Below are 24,403 nucleotides of genomic sequence, written 5' to 3'. Positions count from 1 at the left end.
TCTGCAGAATGCAAATAAATTCATATACTTTCCACAATGTGATTTTCCGGATTTAATTTGTGATGTGCTATCTCTCACTGTTACCAATAACCTACCCTTCAATTATGGGCTGCTCATGTCTTTGTCAGTGGGCAAACTTACAAAATCAGCAAGGGATCAAATACTTATTTCCACCACTGTAATTGGGTACAGTAAGTTTTTGGTGGGTTTTGGAGGGCTTACCATACAATATAAGAGGGTAAGGGTAAGATATGTGCCTAGGACCTTTTATGTGAAGAGAACCGCAGTGCTCCCTAGAGTGCCCCACTGGGATATCTGTATGGCTAGTCTACTAAGAATGCTGGCTCTTCCTACATCCCAATAGCTTGATTTTGTGCATTTTTCACTTGGATTTTTCAAAAATGGTCCAAAAAGATAGATGCACTAAGCACAAAATGTCTAGTAAATGGCCATTTTTGAAACAAAAGATAGATATTTTTCAGGTTCAAAAATAGCCATGTTCACCACTTGATTTTTGGACGTTTTCAGCAAAACGTCCAAAATCGGTTTTAGATGTCATATCGAACATGCCCCTCCATGTGTACTTTATATCCATGGAAAATCTCAGAGAAGACATTTGCCAGATTTTCCTTTGAAAGCTGGTACAGAAGTAAACCTCATCATGGGCCTTTTGTTGATTCCCCCTCACTCATCACCCCTACCCCTGGTCCCCCTACCCCAGCTTCTTCCAGATTCCCCTCACCACATGTGTAAAAGCTATGCACATTCTTGTTCCCAGTGAGAACAGTTTGAAAACTGCTTCTAAAATGTTGTACTCCCTTTTCCCCACAACCGATACATAAGCACTCTAGAATACCTAAGGCTCTGTCATCTACTTGACATTCTGTTGACATCAATAATGTATCTATAATGACTGTTAAATCACTGTAATCCACTTATATTTATGCATTGGGCAGTATCATGAATGTTTCATAAAAACTCCTCATTCAAAAATGAATTTTAGTTGTGTGCTCATTCAGTTCACTGAGGTTTAAGAGTCATTAGCTTATCTTTCCTTTCCATATTTCATAGCAAATTATGAAAAACAGATATAATTGAATGACGGGAAATACAATTACTTTCTAGGTAAAAGTATTATACAGGTATAAGAGTTCCAGTTTATCTACTTGTGACATTCTATTGTGCATATTAAAAATGCATATTTATACATGGATGGTTACAAGTTTTGAAGTCTGAAATAAGACCTATGTCGGTGGGCAGTCTTTTGGGCGAACAACTGATGGATGTGAAGGCTTTGTTCTGTTTTTGTGTGCATGCCTCTGGTTTGAGTGTTCTTTTCTATCAAATTATGGTATTCTTTTCCATGTTTGAGAACTGAATTTTGATTGTAAACTGTTTCGATTTGTTTCAAACGGTATAACACATTTTAATAAACGATAAACGTTCAACATCTGAAACCTTTTTGTGGTTGTTATAGCATCTATTTCTGTTTAAAATTGTCATTTCAATAGCGAAGTGCATTAATAATGTCTGCCTTTTATTAGGTAATTTTTAAATTGTTCTTCAAAAAATCCATTATATATTTACAGAGCGATATTCAAAAGCACCAATTTATTTGGTGCTGACACTGCATGTTTGGTTTTTAAATTCATCACCATTATCACATGTATAATTCCAAATGTATGATTGACTAGACAATTGGGAGAGGCTGAGAACTGCAAGAGACAAGGCGCAGGAAATCATAGCAGATTGAGAGGGTCTTTTACTAAGGTGCACTCACGTTTTTGGCGCACGCTAAAATTGTGGATGCGCTAAACGTTAGAGATGCCAATGCATTCCTATGGGTTTTTAAAAGTTTAACGCGCCCACAATTTTAGTGCACGCTAAAAACGTGAGCACGCCTTAGTAAAAGACACCCTGAAACCACATGGAGGGGCATTTTCGATATGATGTTCAAATGACAAAATAAATGTTTACAGGAAAATATTTGAAAACACGACTCCATAGTAGAATAAATAAATAAATAAACGTGTTCTGATATTTGAAAATACAGAAGAAAAACATTTAGAAAGGGGATTCACTGCAAACATCATAGACATTTTGAGATAAATGTCTCCGCCAATTGAAAATACACTACACTAAATGTGCAATGGTGGTACTGGTCCCTCGTCAAGAAAACATGTGCGGCAATGGCAGCACGTTCCCTCCACATGGCAAATGTGTATATATAACTCTTGCATGTGGAAGAATGTTCCTCAATGTGCCTGGTCATGTCTCTGCACAGGGAGCCTAATTTTTCGGTGCCAGAGATAGAGCTCCTGCCCCTCCTTCAGGCACAAGAGAGAATTTTTCAAATGTTGCCACATAACGTCTCCATGAGGGTATGGAGATCCATTAGAGGCAGCCTGGAAAGGTGAGTGTGAAGCAGTTCTCTCCAGAATCAAGCACCATACATAGGCAGGGTCACAAAGAGTAAGGTCCCTTTGTTGTTGCAATACATGTTAGTGAGTTCCATAAGAATAAATGAATAAAAAAAAAAAACATATGTGACATCAGAATGTCCAGAATATCTAATGTCATGTAATTATGAGGCCCTCTTCACTAACCCATCGGTGCAGAAAGGAGAGGCTACACATATCTGTTTAATAGTTTACAATATTTGATATATCACTCTTCTAATCGTCCAAAGTGGTGTACACTATAAAACAAAAAAAAAGAGAAAAAGATCACCAAACAATATAGGAAAGATCCATATATTTTTCATATACACAGAATTAATATACTCAGCCCTAACACAAAAGATAAGCAAACACTCACCATCAGGTCATCAAAATTACCTCAGATTCAGCTCCGCACACCAAAAGCTTGCATGAAGAAATACAATTTCAATTTGGATTTAAATATCTTCAAATAGGTTTCCATCCTTAGTGAGCTAGGCAATTGTTCCATAGGTACGGAGCACACCAGTAATATGCGCTACCATGCGTGACAGAAAGGCGAGCTTGTTGCTTACTAGGAAGAATCAATAAAGCAGAATCTGCAGAGTGTAATGTCCACTGCGGATAATAAAACTGAATCATAGGAACCAAATAAGCTGGCTCACCCCCATGGAGCACTTTATGAGTTAATAGCAAAATGTTATATTGAAGCCTAAACTCAAAGGGCAGCCAATGGTATCGCTTACACAATGGTGTAACCTGATCCCATAGCCCTATACTACCCAACAAATGTATACTAGCATTCTACAAACTATGCAACCTTTTTTTCAAGTAACTGGGCATACATAATTTCTCTTATCAATCAAGTTTACAGATGATTACTTAACTTTTAGAAATCGTCTAAAAACGCATTTCTTCAGTTTGTCCTTTTTTGAATACAAAGAACTCTGTTTGAATTTTACCCACATCCTTTTCTTAATTTCGTTTCCTATCTAGTCCTGCCTAATTATGCTTTCACCCATCCACCCTTAATTATTTGTTTGTCCTTGAGATAGTCTAAATCCCTGGTTACTTACTGCACATGTATTAATTTACTTCTTGAACTTATTGTGATTTGTGTTATATTCTGTACATTATTATGTTTTATTCACTTTATTGTTTGTTTGTAAGCCACATTGAACTTGAGTCTATTTCGGGCTAATGTGAGGTATAAATGTCATGAATAAATAAATAAATAAATAAATAAATACCTATGTAGACAATGTTACTATAGTCTAATTTAGAAATAACTAAGTAGAGAGGTGTGGTAGCCGTGTTAGTCCACTCTTAAGGTTATCAATAGAAATCAAACAAAATAAAACATGGAAAAGAAAATAAGATGATACCTTTTTTTATTGGACATAACTTAATACATTTCTTGATTAGCTTTCGAAGGTTGCCCTTCTTCGTCAGATCGGAAATAAGCAAATGTGGTAGCAGATAGTATATATAAGTGGAACATCCAAGCATTACTTTGACAGTCTGACAGAGTGGGAGGGTGGGGGTGGGTAGGAGGTATGCATGGGGACATCAAAGCATTTCATTGAATACAAAGCATTTCTCTGTTTATCACCCTCCTCTCACCTACCCACACCCATCCTGTTAGAATATCAATGAAATGCTTTGATGTCCCCATGCATACCTCCTACCCACCCCCACCCTCCCACCCTGTCAGACTGTCAAAGTAATGCTTGGATGTTCCACTTATATATACTATCTGCTACCACATTTGCTTATTTCCGATCTGACGAAGAAGGGCAACCTTTGAAAGCTAATCAAGAAATGTATTAAGTTATGTTCAATAAAAAAGGTATCATCTTATTTTCTTTTCCATGTTTTATTTTGTATGATTTCTATTGATAACCTAAAGAAATAACTAACAAATGCAAAAAAAAAAAAAAAAATGCAAAGTCCCTTCATCAAAGTATGGGTGCACCCGCTGTAGTTTATGCAGCACACGGAATACTGAGCGAACAACTCGCGATACATGCTGCTCAAACCACAGGTGCGTATCCAAGATGACTTCCAAATACCTGCCGAATATTGGCTTCTTTGTAAACCATCAACATTCCATCTGGTCTGGAACTGTTCATTTGCACAAGGAGAAAAGAAAATATATTTCATGTACATTTCATCTCAAAGAAACATTCTTTTTATAGTTTTTTTTAAAGTTTGAAGTCTGGTCTTAATGAAAGATAATCAATGTGAGCTTGTGAAACTGTTCTTTCATGAGGAGTAGAAAGGCAAGGAGCTGGACAGATGGAAGAGTGATACCATCTCATCTCAAACTGGATGTTCAATTAAGAGAAGAAATGAACATGTAATCAATGCTGTACAACTTTCTGCTAACACTGTTCACTCTGTTCCAATCTATTTGCATTACTGTTATGTAGAGTTAAAGGGCAGCAATCAAGTTGTAATGTAAGTGATAGATTTTCACTAGTCTAACACAATACGCTTCTGACTGGCTACCCAGAGCTACAGTACGCTCTTTATCAGTTATGTACAAGATGATTGGATGATATTATCAGAATGTACTAGCACATTAACCCCCAGATTCTATAAAGGTTGTCCAGATCGACACCTAAAATAATTAGTTAATGGGCCCAATGATTTAATTAGTGGAGCTAATGAGCACTTAATTGGCACAAATTATAACTTGGGCACCGATCTGGCTATGTGTTATTCCGTAACAATGGGTGCCTAAATTGGATTGCTTGCAACTGAAAAGGGGGTGTGGCCATGGGAGGAGCATGGACGGGTCAGGGGCATTCACAAAATATGCACACAGTGTTATGGAATAATGGGGATCTGTGCCCAATTTGTTCACCAGGATTTATACCAGGTTTCAGCTAGTATAAGTCCTCACACCCAAAAATTGAATGTCGAATTTAGCCCTCAAGTATTGAGCACTGAATTTGGCACTCAATGCTGTTCTATAGAATGATCATCCCAAATGTTATTGGTGTGATTTAAAGAATCTGGACCTAAAAGTTTCTCTGTTCAAAATGCTGCTGGTCTCAGGAAACATTCCTCATGCACACCCCCAGGAATGTCTTTTTGATGCATGAGTATATTTATGTCAGTATTTGCTATTTGCACATCAGTGGCATAGCCATGGAGGGGGGCATTAGGGACCTTGGCCTCCTCACCCACATTTTTGGCTCAGGATCCCTCCACAACTGAAGTACCCTTTAACTGGCAGGTGGGGATGATCAATCCTCACCAGATCATGAGATCCACTACCGGAACTGCTCCAGTGATGCCTAAGTAGGGAAGAAGTTGGTTGCTTCCCTTCCTGCAGCTGATATTGGCACTCCTCACCAGGGCTAGTCAAACCCGGTAAGCAGGGTAAGCGCCGCAGGGGGGCGCCTGCCTTCAAGGGCGCCACTGCGGCGCTGCGCTGCCATACCGCACCGCCCTTGGTGCTTTAAATCTTTAATTTACTTCAGTTCCAGCAGCCACATCATTTGAAAGCCTTGCCCCGTCTCTAGCCTTCCCTCCCTTCGTGAGTTCGTTCCGCAGTCCCGCCTTCTGACGTCATTTCCTCGAGGGCGGGACTGCAGAACGAACTCACGAAGGGAGGGAAGGCTAGAGACGGGGCAAGGCTTTCAAATGACACGGCTGCTGGAACAGAGGTAAATTAAAGATTTAAAGCAAACCAAGGGCGGCGGGGAATGGGGGCGAACGAGAATCGCTGGACAGGGGCAGGGTGGGAGAAGAGAGAAAGGAGATGCTGGGGGGGGGGGCGGGGGTGTGCGGGTGCCAGAGGGGGGGCACGCGGGTGCCAAATCATAGTCTGCAGGGGGCGCCAGAGACCCTAGGACCGGCCCTGCTCCTCACGCATGCTCAGTTTGCACATGAACTGAGCATATACAAGGGGTGCCGATGTCAGTGGCAGGAAAGGAGGCTGCCAACTTCTTCCCTACTGGGGCAGCTCCATCAGCAAATCTCTGCTGCCCACATGCACATAAGTACATATACATGCATATGTTGGATACGTATAAATGTCTATCATAGGCATAAAAACCTCCTGTAGTGCTTTTTACCACTGGTATATTCTGAAACTTTTCCTCCTTTAGTTTGCATCAAAGTAGTATTTGCAGATATGTTAATTTGATGATTGAGTGCCACTAACCTCATTTATATTTTTATTAGAATGCTGTGCCATGCCTGCAAATTTGATGCTCCTTCAGCATCATTGGCTGCCAGTCCAGTACCATTTTCAGTTTAAAATGTTTGTTTTTGCTCGTACTTCACTTGGGAATTCATCGTCATCACCTATGTTCTTCTGATGAACTGCTTCTTTCCTTGCCATCTCCCGCTCAGGCCCACTTAGACTCTACTCCGACATATTCATTTTATTTTCTAGCTCCTCATTTATGGAACTCCTTTCCATGGGAGGTAAGGGAAGAATCTATATTTTGTAGGTTCAAAGCTGCTTTGAAGATGTTTTTCTTTAATCAGGCCTTCCCTACCTAGTTGTGCGTTTGGTCTGGATGCCTTGTAGAACATGCACTACACAGCTTTTTAAAATATTGAATTTACTTTCTAACTAGTAAATTTCTTCTATTACTAGTCCTTTAGGTGCGGTTCTTTCCTTTTGTATTATATTATGGCATTTTGTTTCTTATTTCTAACCTTGTACTTTGAAATTGTTCACTGCTTTGTTGTGCTTTGTATTAAAGGCAGTATATTAAGCAACTAATTTAAATCTTAAACCATAAACCATATTTCTGCTGTTCATTTAACTCTCCATTGCTAACAAAAATGTTGTTTTGACACTTTTATAAATGCTAGCTTTAAAATTTACCAATCAGTCACAATATCTAAGATCACATGACTCCCCCAGTTATTAAAATTTTCAAGGCCCTTTCACTAAGGTGCACTAAAAAGTGGCCAGCGTTATCCTCAGCTTGGCCCCATTTTCCTTTATTCCTGTGACAAAACAGTGGGTTTTTAAGCCTGTAAAACTGTATTATTTCTTGAAGTGTATTTCTCTAGTCTGGCTAGCAGGTGGTAAATGTTGATGTTTAAAACTGTTACAAAGAACTGACTGTTCCTTCTTTAGTAAACATAGATAAGAGATAAGCTGAAGTGATGTGGCAAGCTACTTTTAAAACTTGTTGTTCTGGGCTCTGATTGGCCTAGGAACTCAATTCATCTAGAATGTAATGACTTTTGTCCCAGTCTTAGCCAGGGAGAAAAGAGAGGAGGATCTCTTTGCTGAGGCCCTGTTAACAGTTATGTTTGATCACCTGTGAGCAGCTATATGTCCTGATCTCCCCATTTATTAATTTAGATCATTTATACCCCACTTTTTACCACATAAAGCAGCCTCTAAGCGGCTTACAATGAACCAAAGAAACAATTACAATGACAGTAGAGAGGGTAGAGGGAACGGATGGAGAAGGGAAGGGAATATAAAACCAATATTTAAACAAATAAGTAGGCAAGGAAAAGAAAACAGAAAGAGGAGAAAGTAAGGAGGGAATCCAAAATCAGGTCTTGACTTGCTGTACTATGTACTATTTAGATAATAAACAAATGTTTAGTTAGTTTTATAATGCATCCACATTCAGTTACTTGTTACTGTTTGCTGAGTGCACCTTTTCTGTTAATTGTTCTAATTTTTCATGACAATAAACATTTTTAGTTTATTGCCTCTGCTTCTTGTCTAGATTGACTAAGAATCCTGGTGGTTTGTGTGTTGGGTCTGTGAGTGCTTTCTGGGAACTGTGGAACCACTGAGAGTGTGGCCCCCAGTAACCTAGAAATCACTTGGGATAATTTGAGAGCAGGAGACTCAGTCAGAGGTGGTTGGGGCACAGTTGGTGGGAGGAGGGTGCTAGTGTACAGCACAAGCAGCAGGTGCAGGCAGACCTGAGCTGTGCAGGGTAGCCCCAAGCAGGTGGCTAGGCATTTCATGACAATTCCCATTAATGACCACCCACTAATTTCCCCATTAGCACATGACATTAGCACATGAACACGTACCGACACCTATTTTCTAGGCAGTAAGGGCTCACGCGCTAATCCTGTGTTAATCGGTTAGCATGTGGCATTGTGGCTGTGCTAATCAATTATCGCAGAACACACCTACTCTCTATCCCCCAACACACCCCCAGCGCTTAAAAATAAATTCTATTTATTAGCATGTGGGAAGCATGTGCTGAGCCATGTGTTAGTGCTTACCGCAGCTTAGTAAAAGAGCAACTTCATGTTACTGAAATTATCAAAAAATATGTGTAAACTACCAGTTAAGAATTGTTACTGATGAAAGAACTTCTCTTATTTGTCCATTACAAAAACAAAACTTGTGTGTTCTGCTGTTCTTTTTAAATGCCAACTTTTGTGGTGTAGGATCAGACAATGTTTATTTATGCTTTGCACTCAATTCTTTGTTATTGACTGTGTCCATGAACTCCAGCTCTCCAATTATTGGAAAAAGAATTTTACTACACTTATCCCATGAATACTCATAGGTCTCTGCCCATAAACCAGCAGTTCTGAGAAGAAAATAAATGTGCTTTTCTTTATAACATTTTTATTCTTCTTAAGTTGTTTTCTTATTTAGTTATTGTCTCTCCCACTGCCTTAATGAACTCACCATATATTTTAATAATAATTAATTAAAATGGCAATAGTAATGAAGAAATTGAAGAATACTATCATGCTGGAGAGGGCTCCTGCAAGATCTTGTAAACTCTTTCTTAAATTATGTTATAATAGCAGGGTTACATCAAGTGAAAATAAAGCAAATCCCATGGCATGAAGAAAACAGAGAAAGAAGAAGAGGAAAAGGACAGGGTAAGATTAAAGTTAGGGGCAATAAGTTGTGCTTGAAACATGACCTGAATATGAATTGAGAAAAGGCAGTGCGACTATGAGAGAAATACATTTTCAGTAGGCCGGAATAGTCATAGTAAAAGTGTGGAAGCTTTAGAAATACATTTTCTATCAACTCAACTGGGATCTTTTTTTACAGGGCTTTTAGTCAGGCTTTTATATTAGGTTGTATAAAACATGCCTTGAGTAATTGCTTTAATCTTTCACCTTGGCTTGGAGAATAAGTGCTTTGAATAGAGGACAGGTTCAATCTATATGCTAGTATTATATCATATTGCTTTCTTAAGATTTCAAAATACAAATTCAGTACTTTGTAACTAAATTATGAACCACAACTTCACTTATTTGAAAAAAAGCTAATTTAACATGATTTATTTATTATATTTTTACCCCACATATTCCCACCTATTGGTAGGTTCAATGTGGCTTACAGTTATCTAGAGGCAGGCAAGTTATAGGTTATTTTGATTCAAGGAGGATTACTATGAACTTAAGTGGATAGGTCATACTATGGGTTACAGACATGTTTGTGAAGACAGGCATGATGTTATAGGGGGGACATAGACCTGGTTCAGTTCTGTCCATTGCCGAGATTGTGAAGTGTTATCCAGTGATTCATCTGGTTATGTGGGGTCATTGGGAAGGAATTTCATAAATGAGTTTTCAGGTGTTTTTGGAAGGTTAGGTAACTGTTCAAGAATTCGGGGTCTTTCGGTAGTGTGTTCCAGAGTTTGATGCAGACGTATGAGAAGCTGGTTATGTAAGCAGACTTGTATTTTATACCTTGGCATCTCAAGAAGTGGAGGGTAAGGTAGGATCTTCAACCTTTAGGAGTGTTTCAAATTGTTAGGGTTATTAGGCTGGTCATGTAGCCCGGGGAGAGGCCAAAGATTATTCTGTAAGCCAGGGAGCCAATCTTGAAGGATATACGTGCTTTGATTGGTAGCCAGTGTAGCTTACCGAGTAAAGTCCTTGCGCTTTTGAAATGTTTTATTTCCGAAAATGAGTCTTGCTGCTGTATTTTGTGCTGTTTGTAATTTCTTTAAGATTTGTTCCTTATATCCTGCATAGATTCAATTGCAGTAGTCAACTTGGGCAAGGACCATGGCTTGGACAAGGGTGCAGAATGTATCTTGGGAAGTTGTGTTTAATGTATTTGAGTTTCCACATTGTGTGGAACATTTTCTTTGTGGTGTCTGCTGCCTGGTTGATGAGGGATAAATAGTGATCTATGGTGATTTCTAGAATTTTCAGTTTATCTGCTATTGGGAGAGAATAACCCATGACTTTCATAGTTTCCCAGTGATCAGTGTTGCGAGGTGATGTAAGTATCAGGCAGTGTGTTTTTTCCCTGTTCAGTTTCAGCTTGAAGGCTGATGCCCAGGATTCCATAGTGTTTATGCTGTCCGTGATTCTGGAAGTAATTTTGGATAGTTTGTTCTTGAAGGGGATAGAGATTGTTACGTCGTCAGCATAAATGAAAGGGTTTAGGCCTTGTTTGGATAGAGATCTGGCTAGGGGAACCATCATTAGGTTGAATAGTATTGGTGAGAGTGGTGAGCCCTGGAGGACTGTGCACTCTGTTTTCCATGGGGTCAGTGGTGTTCCTTGGTCGGTTGCCACACGGGGCAGTTTACCGCTGTGCACCCTCCCTGGGTGCAGCTTCGTCCATCCCCCCCCCCCTGGGTGCAGCACGACACCCCCCAGGTGCATCATCCCCCCATGGCGCATCACCTTCAAGCACCCCCAGGTGCATTCTTCTTACCTGCTGGGTTGCTGGGAGCAGCTGCGTGGCTGGGGCGGACTGCCCCCACCGCCCCACCCTTGGTATGCCACTGCACAGGTAGAGATTTCGGAGATTGGCTTTACTTCGTAGGACCTATTGGTTAGGAAACTTTTGAGCCATGCAAGTACCTTCCCTCTGATTCCTGCGTTGTTGAATATTCTTTGTAGGATTTGGTAGTCTACCATGTCAATTGAGCTAGACATGTCAAACTGAAGTAGGAGGATGTTTTTACCTATTGAGATTTCCTATTTGAATTTGGCTAGAAGCATGATCAGCACCATTTTGGAGCTGTGATAGGCCCTGAAGCCTGATTGGGATTCGTGTAGTAAGTCAAATTTGTTGATGTGGCTTTCAGGGTTGACTTCAATGTTTAATTATTTACTAGATTAAAAAAAATTCTAGCATTTTCTATAAGCAATCTCTGTTCTTAAGGCATATGGAAATTTCAGATAACCTGGAAGACGTACTGAGCCAAATTGACAAGTTAAAGAATAATAAATCACCTAGACCAGATGGCATAGACCCCAGGGTACTGAAGCAACGCAAACATGAAATTACTGATCTGTTGTCAGTGATCTGTAACCTGTCATTAAAATCATCTCTAGTACCCAGTGTTCGGCAGGGGCCAAAAAAGCAAACAGGAAGCTAGCAATTAATAGGAAAGGGATTCAAAATAAGACCAAGAATATTTTATAATGCCTCTGTATAGCTCTGTGGTACGACCTCACCTTGAGTATTGCATTCAATTCTAGTTGCCGTATCTCAAAAGAGATATAGCAGAATTAGAAAAGGTTCAAAGAAGAGCGACCGAAATGACAAAGGGGACACTCAATGAAATTACATGGACATACTTTTAAAACTAATAGGAGGAAATATTTTTTTCACTCAAAGAATGGTTAAGCTCTGGAACTGGCTTGGCCACTGTTGAAATCAGGATACTGAGCTATATGGACCATTGATCTGAACCAGTATTACTATTCTTATGTTCTTAAGTTTCTGACTGAAAATAACACAATTTATTTTAATCCAGAAGGAGCTTCATTGCTAGGCAGACATTTACCTTGCAGCTCACAATCAATCTACTACTTTTCCCAAACAATGTGAAATTAAATTCAGTTTGAAGAGAAAAAATTAAGGGGCTCTAAAAGGTGGGCCATGGTGGCGTCGGTGCATGGGATTGCTGCATGCCAAAGCCACCTTTTACTGACGCCGGTAAAAAATGGCCAGTAAATGTCTGTGAGGTAATAAAAAAAGTTGCCGTGTAGCAATTTACTGCTGGAACCCCTACCGCCTCCTATTTAGGAGGTGGTGAGGGCTCCGGCAGTAATCGGGCAGCGCCGGTATTTTCTAGTGCGGGAAATGATGCATGGGAAAACCAGAACTACTACTTGGCTCCTGGGTGGCAGGGGCGTATCTGCGTGGAGCCACAGGGGCCTGGGCCCCTGCAGATTTCGCCCTGGACCCCCCTACCGCCACCAACCCTCCCCCGCGGTTGCCGTGGGTACCTTTGCTGGCAGGGTACCCCAACCCCCGCCAGCTGAGGTCCGCTTCCTCCTGCCGCTTTTAAGTTCTTCTTCGTCCTAGGCTCCGTCACTCCGTGCTGTTCAAAGAAGCTGGCGCTGCTACCTCAATCCACTTTCGGAGTCTGACGTCACTGCACGTTGTACGTGCAGGACGTCAGACTCACAGAAACAGAGCCTGTGAGTCTGACGTCCTGCACGTACAACTTGCAGTGATGTCAGACTCCGAAAGTGGATTGAGGTAGCAGCGCCAGCTTCTTTGAACAGCACGGAGTGACGGAGCCTAGGACAAAGAAGAACTTAAAAGCGGAAGGAGGAAGCGGACCTCGGCTGACGGGGGTTGGGGTCCCCCGCCAGCAAAGGTAGGTACGGCGGCGGGGGGGGGGGGGGGGGGTCGGAAATGGCAGCGGCAGCGGCGGGGGGAGGGGCTATAATGTTCCCCCTCACTCTGGCTCCGGCCCCCACTACCGCCGACTTTCAGATACGCCCCTGCTGGGTGGTCCCAGTGGTAAGGCCGATTTGCTGTGCGCCAAGCCAGCAGTAGCCCTTCCGCCCTAAAAGAGCCCCTAAATTAAACTTCAAAAATGTTTGTTTGCAGTGAGGGGACCCATGGTAATCCATGATGGAATTATGGGGCTCATTTTTGAAACAGAAACAATGCAGCAACATACACATCTGTCAGCACTTACACATTTATGTTGGTATATCAGAAGAAAAAAAAATCACTGGGAATCAAGTGGAAAATACGGAAAATCACCATCCAAAAAAAACCACTCAATGATTTGGTGCACTAGAGGTTCTCAACTTAAATGAGCCATTAATGAGCAATAATTAGATGCTAACAAACAATTATTGATACTAATTAGCAACAATTAGGATTTGCATCTGGCTGCATGCTAGTCTAATGCTGGGTATCTAAATCCCATAATATGCAACCCCAAAGGGTGTGTGGCCATGGGTGGGGCATGGGTAGTTCAGGGGTGTTCCAAAAAATTGCGCGCAGTGTTATAGAATAGTGCACTCAACTTGGGCACCAGGATTTATACAAGGTTTCAGTAGGCGAATAAGTCTGGCACTCAGAGTTGGGCATAGGAACTGGTGCCAAGTGCAATTCATTAAAGAGAATGTGCTCTTTGTAGAATAGCGCTTAGCGCTGATCTTTTCTGGTGCCCATTTTTGTGTTTTTTTTGTTTGCCAATAATAGTGTGTGTTCTTTGCATAGTGCAAACTGTTTCTAAAGAGGGTGCCTCATCCTAGAGGCTGCAAAGCAAGCCACTCATGAAACATGAGTTCTCTGAATATATACACCATTCCATGAATGTCCACATACCATCTCTTCTCACTTCTAGGGCGTTCACAGAGGGCTAGTTCCTACCCACTCCCTACAAAGGTAAAGCTATGCCACTGTTTTAATACCTGCCCTGAGGGCAAGTGGTGACTTACAAACCAAGTTGATAGATGGCAGATCATAGCACATGGAATTCCACTATGTGTCTAGTCATGTTATAAAAGCTGCCACTAACCAACAACTGAATGATAAATTGACCCCATACAGGTCTATGCCTGTATATCAAATGTGTATGTCTCATATCAGGTACTGACATTCTATGTCCTCTTGGAGACCACAGCAGGTTATTGTCTCCCTAAATTAGTTTCTTCCATTTTGACCCCCTGTGGGTAGCTGTCCAGCTCTGGTGGGCTTATTCGGAACAAAGGGTGCAGAAATGGGAGGGGCATGGCTGTAATGGGGGAGTTCCTAAAATTAATAGAATAACGGGCATACACACCTAATGTAGGTGCATAGATTTGCACCATGTTTCAGTTGGTGTAAATGGCCGCCCCTAAAGTTAGGCACGATTCATGGGTGTAGACGCTATCCTATAGGCACGATTCATGGGTGTAGACGCTATCCTATAAACTGTGCCTAACTTTATGCGTGGCTTATAGCATAGTGATTTTTTTGGTGATGATTTTTTTGGTGCCATATATAAAATCTAGCCCTATATGTGCTTAGTGCTGCTACATGCATAGATTTAGGTTCATAGTGAGAGGTGCTTCATTGTGCAGGGTTGGGCTGGGGTTGAAATTTCAGTTTGATCAGGTGTGCTTCCAGAATAGGATAGAAAATGCTTAGTTTGTGCCTGTGGCTAAGAAAAGAAACTAGACATCAAGCTGTGCTTATTTATTGATTGATTTAATTGAGTCTATTTATCGCTTTTTCTACAAACAACCCAAGGCTATTTACAATAATACAATATACATAAATTACATTCTATCCCCTATATCAGATCACTCCAACCCCCTCACATATCTTCTTGCTTTGCTCCATGAAACTGTGAGAAGCCAAAGGGTTTAGTTACAGAATAAATATTACAAGTGAGATCATTAATGAAATGAGCTGGATAAATCATCCTGCTTTGGGTAATGATAAATGTGATTCATACTCAGTCCTTTGCTTTTAAGGAACTTAATAGTTTTGTAAAGCTTTAGCCATAAGCTTGTAAATAATGAAATATTTTATAAAAGCTGAAGCTATCACCTATTGGTTAAATGTAGCTTGAGGGTTTATTATATTACTTCCATTGGTTTACCAGAGGGTTAATAATATTATTCTATTTTTCCTGCACTGTAAATAGATTGAGCATGTTAAATATTTAATTGAACTAAAAAATGTGTTAGAAAGATTAAATTAGAGGACAGGGACATGTCAGTAGTTATGACTGGAATTTTAACATTGCCACATGGAGATGAAAATGTTCAAAGCCATTCATCCAGGTAAATTGACTTTCTGAAAATCTCCTTGCTCTCCCCCATCCAGCTGCAAGTATACACGGGATTCTACAGAGTATACACTTTTTGCCAGATATTTTTTGGGGGGAGGAGGATGTTCTCAGAGGTGTGTTTTGGCCAAGTTTGGTAAAATAACACACAGAGGTTTATTTATTTATTTATTTTATTGCATTTGTATCCCACATTTTCCCACCTATTTGCGGGCTCAGTGTGGCTTACAATACATTGTAAATGATGGGAGTACAATTGGTTACTTGCAAACCTATGCACATTCTCCCGGATTCTATATATGGGGGAAATTCTAGATATGGCGCCTAGAAAATCTGCGTGGAAAACATTTCCACCTAAGCATATTCTATAAGGGGTGCCTATACTTAGGCCCAGTATATAGAATATGCTTAATTGATATCCTAGTGCCTAAAACTACATACCTCTATTTACACCAATAAAAATGTGGCACAATGTAACCAGGGTTAAGAAAAAAAAATAAAGGTTCTTACCTGGGTCTCTGGGGGCTCAGGGGAGCTGCAGGGTCCGGGTGCGATTTTGGGGGGCAGTCTTTGGGGCCGCAGTGAGGTGGTCTGAGGGATCCCCGCGTGTTGGGCCGTTTTCTGGGGGTCCAGCAATTTCCGGGGCCAATTTCGGGCCCATTTTTGTGGACGGGAGTGCTGCGGGGGGAGAGTGGCGCTCCCGATGGATTTTGGGGCCTTCCGGTGCCTGGCCGTGGGGTATGGGCCCATTCTCGGGAGGGAGGAGCGGCGTTGCTGTTTTGGACTCCCGGGGACATTTGGGCCCGTTCCCAGGAGCGAAGAGAGGAGCGCTGGAGCAGCGCCGTCATTTTTAGACCTCCGGGGATGATTGGGTGCATCCCCGGGGCGGGAGTGGTGAGCGGGGCCTGCCTGGCCAGAGGGAGGAGCGTGACGGGTGTGACGGGGGTGCGCGCACGTGCGCTAATGGCTTTTTTCTTTAGGGAGCTCTGGCGAGGCCTACAAGCCTGGGCCTCGATTTTTAAGCCAGAGCTCCAGAAGAATCGCCATTTTTGGGCCCCATTTTTATTTTTGCTCCATTTGTGGTCCAGGACCAGCGGGACCGGATCCATTGGTTGGGATCACGTGTGGGGAAAATCCACATTAAGGTAAGGGGTCTTTTGACCCGAAAATTTATTTAATTTAAAAATATTTAAATAGCGTTTTTTATTTTTTAAAAATCAGGGGTTCGTCGGATTCGATTTATTTTTGCATATTTGGGTTCGGGGTATTTTTGTCTATTTTTGTGGGGGGGTTACATTTTAAATTTTAATTTTTTTTAGGGGTGTTTTGGAAAAGTGTGGGTTTTAAGGGGTTAATTACATTGTAAATTTTTAAATTCGTTGTAGCAAGTAGAGGGGAGGGGTATTGAATTTTTAGAGTGGGTTTCAAATTATTTTGGGATTTTTGAGGGGGGTTTAGGAGGGATAATTGCGGGCGGACTGTAAAAATTGGTATTTTTAAATTTTAAAATCATGATTTAATAGGGAATGGGAGGTTTAATTGGTATAGAAATTTTGGGGTGATTTGGATAAAGTTTTATTGGATTTTTATTTCATTTTATTATTTTTCCATTATTTTCTATGGGTTAAAAATGGGGATTTAGCACTGCTGGCCAGAATTCCGCTGGTCAGCAGTAGAAATTAGAATGTTGGTAATAGTCAGGGATTGGCTGAAAGAGTCTTGGAATGCAAGCCAAGGCTGATTTGGAAGGCAAGCCGAGGCTGGTAACCAAGGCAACCGGGGAGTGGGCAGTTGGGCAGAGTGAGATAGACGGTCAGAGAGTGTGGATGTGCTGTGGAGGTGTTAGCTGAGTGGGAAGTGTTCTAGAGATTACAGTTTAAATATTGGGTAAAATTTTGAAGTGATTGATGGTGAATGAGTGTCAGATGTGTGAATAAGGTGAAATTTGAAAAATTAGTTTTAAATATTTGGGGGGTTTGGGAGAATTGATGAAAAGGTTAGAGATTAAAGGGAGTTTGTCTAAGGGGGTGTTATTAGGGTAGTAGTGGGGTCTGGATACGTTTTTGGGTTGAAGTTTAGAGTTAAATTTAGGGGTATTTATAAGGGGTTAGAAAAAAATAGTGATAAAAGGTTGTGAGAGAGTTATAGTGAGAGTGTGACTGTCAATCTCACACAACAAAAGTATAGGGACACCCAAAAATTTAGTTTAGGTTCGGAAGACAGGGCATTTAGTTAATTTTGTTTTTTAAAATAGTTGGCCACAGTTTTGAGATTTATTCCCTAAGAGAACCAGATCAAGCAGGAAGAGAGGGTCTTGCCTTTATTTAATTTTATTAAGGGCAGGTGTAGGAAGAAGATCTCTTTCTGAAGGAAGAGCACCGGAGGACATCAAAGAAGACCGGACAACCTCCAGGGCCCCTCCGCAAGAAAGACTTCAGCTGAATGGAGTGAGAACTGAATGCAGCTAAGTGGCATTGTTAAAAGAGAAAAGAAAAAGAAAGAGAGAGACATAAAAACACGCACACAAACTAAACTTACCTTATTTCCTTAGAGAGAAGGGTGGGTTGTCCTGGGAAATCTGCAAAGAAAGAAAGCCAAAGAATCAAATTCAGGAAATAAACATTTAGGGTATAAAAACACATATAGTAAATGAGATTTCTGTTGTTAAGTTTTACTTATCTGAGATTGGGCTTGTCCTGAGGGGAGCGGATGTGTACCTAAGAGAGGAAAGAAATTTAAAGTTAAGTAACACAACAAAGTGTTAATCTGAATATGGACTTGTGATAGACATTAGCATTCACTGTTATTAGTACTGTTATATTTATTGTTAAAATTAAAATTGTTATTTTATTGTAAGATTCCAGAGTGGTGTGGTCCTGTTTAATTTAAGTGAGTATCCAATTTAGTTTATTTTCCTCCCGCATTACCGTTTGGTGTGAGGGACGAGGTTAGTATTTCTGCACCATCCCCTGAGCTCCGTGTAGTACCCAACATTAGCCACGACTACTGACAACTGGTGTTGGGTAAACCACCTCAGAAACAACGGAGCGCAGGAGGGAGGTGACAATAAGTCCCGGCAGGTAGATTTAGGCACATTGGGTCATATTCTAGACCAATACACATAAATTTTGGAATTTCCACAAAATGCCCATTTAGGCACACCTTTGTAAAAGGGCCCCTAAGTGCAATATTCAGCACTTAACTGACTATGAAGAACTGCATAAAAATAGGACTGTGTTTTATGTGGCCTTATTTATACAGTTATCTTAACTGGTTAAGTTCTGACTGTGCCCAGGGCAGTAACTGTGCATTTTCAGTGGTATTACCCAGATGTTCAACTGAAAATGCCCATTTAGCCTCAAACAAGTGCTTTAACTGGCCAGGAACCCTTTCTGACTGGTTAAATCACTTTGAATATCAACCTCTTAAAGAAAAAATAGATTTAATGGCAGCAATAACCTGTCCATATTCCAAGGCTTGGGCCGGGGACATGGCCATATAGGCCGCTAAAGCCTCCCCAGTTAAACAGCCAGCCAGCCTCACAGCCCAATGCTCCGGCAGCCATTTTACGGCCCTTGCAATACACTCAAAAGTCACTATAAAGTCCTCCACATCATCCTTTTCTCCCATTTGTCATCTTATTTTACATATTTAGTTTTATTTTGATTTATTAACCTGTAAAGTGGACTAACATGGCTACTTCATTCTACATTTAAAATAATTTTACCTTTGCTATCTGGCATCTAATTTTTCTAATTGTGCAGGTCGCAGTCTCTGGTTACTGCTGTCTTTTAACTCTTTCCATATCTCTTGTCCATTTATCATTTTTCTCTCTTCGCATGTCTTCTTCACATATTCTATTACATCCATCTCCGACACTGATATTTTCTTTTCTGCTTTCTTCCATTTTTCTGCCTCTCTGACCACTCAGACTTATCCATGCTGCCTTCATTTTCCCTGTTTTCCATCTTTTTCCTTCACCCAGGGTGTGTTTGTGTGTCTCAACTCCCCCTCAGCCATATCGGATCTGTTTATCCTCTTTCTCTCTCTTCCACCAAACCACCCAAGATCTTGTGTGTGTGCTCTCTCTCCCTGCCTGTCATAATCTCCTCTCTGTTTCTCTCCCTCCATCTAACTTTCTTCACCCTCCCTGCCATGCAGCATCTCTTCTCTCTCTTCCCCTGCCCCAGGCACCCAGGATCTCCTCTTTCTCTTTTCCCACTTCACCCTACCTCACATACCATACAGATCTCCCCATACAACAATGCACCTCTGTCTCTCCCCCCACCTTCCAGCATTGCTCCTTCCTCTCTCTCTTCTTCCACCATGCAGTACTGCCTGTTTTTCTTTCCATTATCCAGCTTTGCTCCTCTGTCTCTTCTCCCACCCCCCCCCCCCCCAATATCCAGCTTTGTTCCTCTGTTTCTTCTCTCCCCTAATATCCAGCTTTGCCCATCTGCCTCTTCTCCCTCAAAACATCTAGGTTTGCTTCTCTGTCTGCCCCCCCCCCCCAAATATCCAGCATTGTGTTTCTGTCTCTTCCCTCCCCATCATCCTCTCTCTTTCCTCCCATTTCCTGCCTCCAGCTGCAGCATTATCTTCTCTCTCGTTTTTCTTCCCCCTAGCCCAGTTACTTCCCTTCCATGCTGTCTTGCTGCCAGACCCGCTGTCTCTCCGATTTAGTGGCCATCGGTAGGCAGACACTGTGTGCGGGGCCACCCTTTGCCATTAGAAAAAACAGGAAAGTCTGGGAGCTGGCATTGTTATCTTTGAGTCTCTCAGTTTACTTATTGAGGCAAGTGTGAAGTGAGACACTGGGAGTGTGAAGGAACTGCGTCTGCTGCTGTGCGTTTGTGTAACTCATTTGGTGAGTGGGGCGCATGGCTGATTCAACTGCCTGCTAGCTTTATGCATTGTGTTTTCTCTGCCCTGCTGGCTACGGCAAAGGCTGTATCCATTCTCCTTATCACTGAATGATCCAGTCTGATGAGGTTTCTTTCTGCTTGTCCATTTCAGCACAGTTTTGAACCCAGTTGTCTGAGTGGTTTTCAGTTTGTGAGAGAAGATCAGGGAAGTGCTGCGTCGGTAGGCAGACACTGTGCGCGGGGCCATGGATCGCTGCACGGTGGTGCTGACAGCTCTTCTGGTCCCACCCTCTATGATGCAACATCCTGTTCGGGCGGGAACCGGCAGAGCTGTCAGCGACGTGTAGCAGAGTTCTATGGTCCTGCGCACGGTCTGTTTATTGATGGCTACTGGGTCGGGGAGCGGAGAGTCGGGCAGAAAGGCAGCGCAGGGAGAGGAAGCTCCAGTTTATATCGTATGCTGCCGCCAGAGATTGGGAAGGTTGCATTTGGGCTGGGGAGGCTTAGCCTCCCTAAGCCTCTTATACCGGGCGCCTATGCAGATGACGTTTAATGTGAGCAAGTGCAAGGTGATGCATGTGGGAAAAAAGAACCCAAATTATAGCTACGTCATGCAAGGTTCCACGTTAGGAGTTACGGACCAAGAAAGGGATCTGGGTGTTGTCGTCGATAATACACTGAAACCTGCTCAGTGTGCTGCTGCGGCTAGGAAAGTGAATAGAATGTTGGGGAAAGTGAATAGAATGTTGGGTATTATTAGGAAAGGTATGGAAAACAGGTGTGAGGATGTTATAATGCCGTTGTATCGCTCCATGGTGTGACCGCACCTTGAGTATTGTGTTCAGTTCTGGTCGCCGCATCTCAAGAAAGATATAGCAGAATTGGAAAAGGTGCAGCGAAGGGCGACTGAAATGATAACGGGATGGAACGACTTCCCTATGAAGAAAGACTAAGGAGGATAGGGCTTTTCAGTTTGGAGAACAGACGGCTGAGGGGAGACATGATATAGGTATATAAAATAATGAGTGGAGTGGAACAGGTGGATGTGAAGCTTTCCAAAAATACTAGGACTAGGGGGCATGCGATGAAACTACAGTGTAGTAAATTTAAAACAAATCTGAGAAAATATTTCTTCACCCAACGCATAATTAAACTCTGGAATTCGTTGCCGAAGAACGTGGTGAAGGCAGTTAGCTTAGCAGAGTTTAAAAAGGGGTTAGACGGTTTCCTAAAGGACAAGTCCATAAACCACTACTAAATGGACTTGGGAAAAATCCAAAATTCCAGGAATAACATGTATAGAATGTTTGTACGTTTGGAAAGCTTGCCAGGTGCCCTTGACCTGGATTGGCCGCTGTCATGGACAGGATGCTGGACTCGATGGACCCTTGGTGTTTTCCTAGTGTGGCATTACTTATGTACTTATGCTGCTTTTAGTATACATTCTATCTATGGTGTGATATGCTGGTATTTTTTTTCCACCCCAGTGTTCTTTGCTAGTCCCCTTCCTGTTCTGCCTGGGCACTTTCACTAGGGGTTATAGATGCCATTTTTGTTCCCTCAACGTCCTATGTTGCCACCAAATGCTTCTGCTGGGTCATGCCAGGCCATCAATCTGGAACCATTTAGAATCTATTTCTATTTCACCAATACAGCTATGGTGGAAGAAGGAAACCATCACTGAGTTTGAATGGCTCCTTTTTTTTTGTTCCCTGAGCCCAAGGCATCCCAAGCCTGCAGCATGCCCAAACTCAATCAACCCAGAGAAACAAGGATGTGAACATGGATCTCCTGCTCTACAATATACAGAACTAAGGTTCGTTTCATGCAAATAACATTTTAGAGAAAATTAGCTGATACAAGCTTGAGAACTAAAATCATATCCATAGTGGTAGAGCACAAGTGAATTTCAGCTGATCTTTTGTTGTCAATGTAGTAACCCAGGCAGGTTTAGTGTTGCAAAATAAGGAATATTTTCATACAGCCTGTCACTGTGATTAATGCATTGTCCTAAATTATTTCTGGCCTGCCCAATCTTATGTAATTAAGAAGTAACTGACGAAATAAACTTAATTTAAAGAATTGTTGTTTTTTTTTCATGACTCAACATCTTAGAACTTTCCCAGCTATTTATTTTTTAGCTCTGTTCTTTCATGGCTTCTGCATAGACCTTTTAAAAGTAAATTGCAACCACTTTACGAGTGACAGGAACAATGAAAATTCACCTGTTGAATGCTTCTGTACCATTTAAGTGCTCTTGAAATAATTCTCACTGTGGAATATAAAGATAACAACTTTGCTTTATTCAAGATAAAGTCAGAAATTCAAGATACAGCCAAAAGCAGACAATGAGAGCTTGCTTGCCTGCTATATTTACCATGCACTGATTCTGAATAGCAATTTTTTACAAGCTTCAAAGGTTTGTTTCCTATATAAGTGGAAAAAATACCCCCTGCCGCTCTAAATGTAGGACCTCATTTGCTAATTTGTATTACGGATTGACCCTCCAGGTTCATCCGGTGGGGGGCACCTTTACCATGGCCGAGCTGCCTCCCCACTCCTTCTTCCCCTTTTCTTTGGTCGAGTGGAGGGAGGGGGCAGAGAATGCTCAGCAACAGTAGGGTTCAGTAGTTGGAAGACTTGGTGCAGATTGGTACACAAGCTTTTTGTGCAACCAATTGGTGCCTTTTCTGAGGAGATCTGGCATGCAGGATGTATTGACCCAACTACACTCCCCTAGCAATACAGACTGCTATGGGGGTTTGGAGAGGATTAGGGGGTGTGGGTGGATAGCTATGTCACAGGAGAATGTGTTGGAGAAGTCACCTCCATACGGTGACCTGAAAAGGGGAAGAGGAAAAGTTATTACCCTTTGCTGGGGATAGATTGGGCACCGTCATGGGTTCAAGGTGGTTGAAATTTAGCTTGGCCTGAAACCATGCTGGCATGAACTTATCCACAACATGCATTTGACTCTATCACCTTAAGCTAGGATGTGTTGCATGGTAAATGTATTGTGGGGTTAAAGGATTTGAAGACGTGAGTAAGAGTGGAAATGTTATTGTATTTCTTCAGGCCTAATATGGAGATTACAGTTTTTATTACTTCTTGGAATTTGGTTTATTTTGACAAAATAAAGCTGTGATTAGTTTTATACCACACATTACTTTGTATCTGAGGGCTTCTTTTACAAAGCTGCACTACCGATTCCCAGTGCAGCAAATGAGAGAAAGCCCATTCCGTTCCTATGGGCTTCCTCTCATTTGCTGCACGACTTTGTAAAAGAACTCCTGAGTTAGTTATTGGCTCCAAGAAGGATCTCTCATCATCTGTAAGCCCTTCCGGTCCTGCCTCAAGCAATCTAGGGATACTGGGGCAGGGGCAATCCCCTCTGCTGGCACCAGGTTCAAAGTTGTGCCTGAGCAGAATAACATAACTTGTGAGGTTGATTGCAAGTTATATTATTTGTTTACCATGGGAATCACTAACCTGCAAGAACACCTGTGGTAAACTTATATGCAATAACAAGCCATATATTGTTGAAGTTTACTAGCTTCCCCCTAAGTCAAATTAATGTGTGTGTAATCCCATGTTAGGTTGGGGATTACTTGAAGAGTAAATTCCCTAGAGAGAGTCACTGGTAGGTCCCTGGGTGGGAGGAATTCCAGTCCAAAAATGCATACAGCTAGTGCCTGGAGACTGAAGAGTGATGGGGAAGAGGAGATTGGAAAGATATAAAGATAAAAGTGTTTGCCCTTTGGGGACAGGGGTCTTTGGTTGCCTGATGGTCCCCTGCCAATGACCTGGAGGAGTAAAAGGGGAATCCCAATTAGGAGAAGCAAAATCATTGGCTGCAAAGAGGAGTTGTGGTTCAGCAAAGTGGTAACTGTGAAGTGGAGAGCTAGAGGTGGGCAGGGCCGCCAAGAGGGGGGGGCAGGGGGGACAAAATTCCCCGGGCTCGGGCCTCCAAGGGGGGCCCGGTGCCGCAGTCCCACCCGCCCGCCCTCAGCTCAGTCGACCGTCTGCCACCGGGCCGGGCCCCCTGAATTCAAATCACAGCGCCTCACCACCTCGCTCCGTGTGAAAGCGCAGCAGCGGCAATCTGTAGATCGCCTCCCTTCGGGCC

The sequence above is a fragment of the Microcaecilia unicolor genome, chromosome 10, assembly GCF_901765095.1.
Source record: "Microcaecilia unicolor chromosome 10, aMicUni1.1, whole genome shotgun sequence".
NCBI lineage: Eukaryota > Metazoa > Chordata > Amphibia > Gymnophiona > Siphonopidae > Microcaecilia > Microcaecilia unicolor.
Note: the sequence above shows the minus strand (reverse complement) of the source record.